This window comes from Poecilia formosa, unplaced genomic scaffold (assembly GCF_000485575.1).
Source record: "Poecilia formosa unplaced genomic scaffold, Poecilia_formosa-5.1.2 Scaffold397, whole genome shotgun sequence".
NCBI lineage: Eukaryota > Metazoa > Chordata > Actinopteri > Cyprinodontiformes > Poeciliidae > Poecilia > Poecilia formosa.
The window spans coordinates 460,727-464,655 of record NW_006800336.1 but is presented as its reverse complement, the minus strand read 5'-3'; the positions used below and the strand labels follow the sequence as shown (position 1 = coordinate 464,655).

Below are 3,929 nucleotides of genomic sequence, written 5' to 3'. Positions count from 1 at the left end.
GTTCTGCTGGGGTCCATATGGTTATGTGTATTTGTTATAAGTTGCGTTGTGACTACTGTTATGTGTAGGGTGTTATGGGGTTCTCTGTCTGACTCTGCTGACTTCCACTCGCATGTGATGGACCTGTCATGTGGGCAGGGGAACAGGGGAGCTGGAGGACCAGAACCGATGCTGATCTGACAGAACACCGGAAGAGCGGAGAGTTCAGTGTGTTAGCAGTAAAGCTATTCAGTTGAGTGTAACGATTTGTTAGAGGCGCGAGCTGCTGCCTAAGGAACAGCAGCTCGCTCTTTTTTCTAATAAACCCTGTTGGCGGTACTACATCTGCAGTGTGTTGGCATCATGACAGTATTTACTTACAGTACACCACTCTAAAAGGTACAGGATTGAAAAGGTAAATATCCAGTAAAATACTGGTATCTACAGACACCAGTTTTTTTTTTTTACCGTTTTTTGAAAGAACGGTAAAAAAAAAACAAACAATAAAAAACCTGGCGTCTGTAGCTACCAGTATTTTTTTTTTATCGTTCTTTCAGAAAAACGGTAGTTTACCTGTTCTTTCGAAAGAACGGTAAACTACTGGCAGCTATAGATGCCTGTATTTTACCGTTCTTTCACAGTATCCATACCGTACTTGCATTGATGGTAATCTACTGTCAGGATTAATTACGGTACAGCTACTGTGCATTTACAGTAAACTTCTGGCGTCGAAAGCTGCCAGTATTTGACTGTAAATTTACAGGATTATTTCTTAGAGTGTACCATATGACCGATCTCCTCTAGAAACAAGTGACAACAAGGTGGAAATAAATTTAATATTGGCTAATTTTTATTCATGGGGCCAAAACTGAGATTAAAAAAAAAGACTAATATCATCTGATACCAACAATGATGCTGACATATTGTGCATCTCTAAATGCACAATATGCATTTAGAGATGCATATTGTGTCAGAATAGATCTGACTGATCTATTCTGGCTCAGTCAGAATAGATCTTCTAGCAATAGGCAGTCCAAAACACGAGTTAATCTGTTTATAAAATGCAATTTTTCTTATTCCAAAATGTTAAGAACGGACCGTTCGTTTTCTGAGAGACCAGTTTACTTAACAGTCATGTTTTTGGACTGTTGGAGGAAGCCGGAGTACCCAGAGAAGAACCCATGCATGCACAGGGAGAACATGCAAACTCCATACAGAAAACCGCAGGCTGGAAATTGAACCCAGGACCTTCTTGCTGTAAGACAACAATGCTACCAACTGTGCCACTGTGCAGCTGTGGTTGTGTTTTATTGTTGCCTTTAGCAGGTTTCCTCTGCTAGCAGAGTTTATGCAAAGGCTGAGCCACTCAGCTGGTAATTGATGGATTCTCCTTCTTTCAAAGGTCAGCAGTGTCAACATGAATTGCTTCTTGTAGTCAACTGTGAAAGTGACACCAGCCACCCTAATTCAATTGGGGGAAAAAAAAGCAGAGGACAGTTGTACACACCAGCTTACAGCAAAACTATAAAATCGTAAGAGGAGCTGTGAAACGTCAAATGTTTCTGATAGTTTCATGTTCACCCTTTCACCAGCAGATCTCACAACCATCATGTAAATGTTTGTGTTTAGTCCCCCACCTAGCCTCCTGTCACACATGTTCATCCTTAACTTCACAGAGCATCCTCCTCTTCACCATCTCCTCCAGGCTGTTGAAAACAACAGCCTGGAGGAGTTCATCCATCTCCATCGCCTCACTCCTCCACCTGTCTGTCATTCACATGCACCTACTCTGTCTTAACTCCATTCTAATTTTCATACCTTTGTATCTTCAGCCTCTCTTCCACCTGACTCCTGCTCCATTCCTCTGTTTCACACACACACCACACACCTCATCACCATCTCAGTGTCCTTGTGCAAGTCATGCAATAATGTTCTATCATTTGGTTTCTGTAGATGTAAAAAGATAGAGGGCAGCTAAGAAAATTTCTCCATCACTCTCAAAGCAAACATTGCAAGCAGGTTTTGCACCACCTCTACAAGCTTTAAAAATGTGGTATGAAAAGCAAACATCAAAATTAGAGGGAAAACCTTTTTCATCATAACTTTCGGGTTGGATTATTTTTCTCTCTATAAATAAAATGTCAAGCCATGGAAAACGGAGAAAAGATATTTTTTCGAACCTAAAATTTAAAATAACAGAAGCTTGCTTGTTCTTTAAACAATAAAAAACAACCTTTCATGGATAGAATTGCCTATAAAAATGAACAAAATATGTGTTAGAACCCCTTACTATTTCAGTTTAAAAAAATGGAGCAAACTGTGTGAAGCCTGGGAAACATATTATGTTGTGTGAGAGTAGGTAAATGTAGTCTGTAGGCAAACATTTGTCTTCCATGGAGTGCAAAGTGTTTGTATCCTGGTGGGACAGAGTTAGATGGCATGTCAGAGGGACCAAAAACAACTTTAAAATGCTCTAATATAAACTACTGCCTGATATACAACAAACACATTTTGTTAATTGATTAGTATTTTCTTTTTAAATCAGTTTACCCTGGCATGTTTCAAATTCTGTTAGATAATATTAGGGCAGAGACTTTAATATGTTAATTTCAATTTTGATTTTTTTCCTTGTACACCCATAAATCTGACAAATCCGTAAACAACGGCAATAGATGAAAAAGCTGCTTCTCTTGGCCCTCTGAGGGTTCATTTCTGTTTACTATATTTGTGTTCAAGTTGTGCTAAAAGGAGTTAGCCTATCAGAAAAGCTATTCAAGCCTAAAATAGAATCTCAATGCTAAACATGGAGTAGCAGCTAACGTTAACCATCATCATCTACCGTCCACATTACTAAAGAAGTTCCATGAATGATCAGAAGTTCCTGAAACTCTGGAAAGATAAATGTATAGAACAACACTTCGATCTAATCTGATGGTTGAATGATCCAAATAAGAGAAAAAAGCAATAAATACTGTTGTTGTTGAGCTCATATGTCTATTTATGCAATAATTTAACAGCAAAATGATTTTTGAATTGAAAATGTTGCTCATATAATCAGTATATAGTTTATTTTATTTGATTAATTATAATTGATTAATTAAAGACCATGCTATTAAATCTGATTTTATATGTAATTTGTATTCATCTAAAATATCTACAAAATACATTTAAATTTGTAGATGTGAGGGAAAACATCTGAACAGTGTGAAGGGGTGAGAATACTGCAGGAGAGTCATGAGTGATGTAATGGTTAGAATTAACAGAACTCACAAAAGTTAGTCTTGCAGTGAAAAACCAAGAAAAAAACTCATGGAAATTTTCTGTCAATTTCTTAAAATCAAATAATTTAAATTTTGATTTTGTTGGAGTAAAAAAAAATAAAAAATCCTCCATGCTCCGATGCCATCAGCAGTCAAGTAAAAGGTGCAATAATAAATCTATTGCTGGGTTTCAGATGATGTAGTGCAAACGTCACGTAATGCAGATGGAGGGCAGGAAGTAAATGCAGCTCATTTATTTCTGTTGATCCAGCATCAAAATGTCCAAAGTCTGTATCCTGTACAGTTGTTCCAACTCAGGGGTGTCCAAAGTGGGTCCTTGAGGGCCGGCGTCCTGCATGTTTTAGTTCTCTCCCTGGTGGTAGTAACAACCTTTTCAGCATGTCAATGTTCTTCTTAGGCCTCTAATGAGCCATCATTTGATCCAGTTGCACTAAACCAGGGAGAGAACTAAACCATGCAGGATGCCGGCCCTCAAGGACCCACTTTGGACACCACTGTTCGAACTGTTCTAATAGAGAGAAAGATAAACTTTATTTTCATGTTCCAAAGGTAGTTGGTCACAAGGGAGTTAATAAAAAAAAAAAACGTACCGAAAAAGATGAGAAAAGTGGATCAACAATTTACAGCTAAAAACAGGAGGAGCGGAAACTAACAATGCTAGAGTTTGCA

The 3,929-nt window shown here is 38.0% G+C and overlaps 1 protein-coding gene across 1 annotated transcript in view; it reads right to left on the bottom strand.

The window, feature by feature from the left end:
* gfra3 (GDNF family receptor alpha 3) overlaps window positions 1-3,929 on the bottom strand; it is an 83,157-nt gene that overhangs the window by 36,430 nt on the left and 42,798 nt on the right. The window lies entirely within an intron of this gene.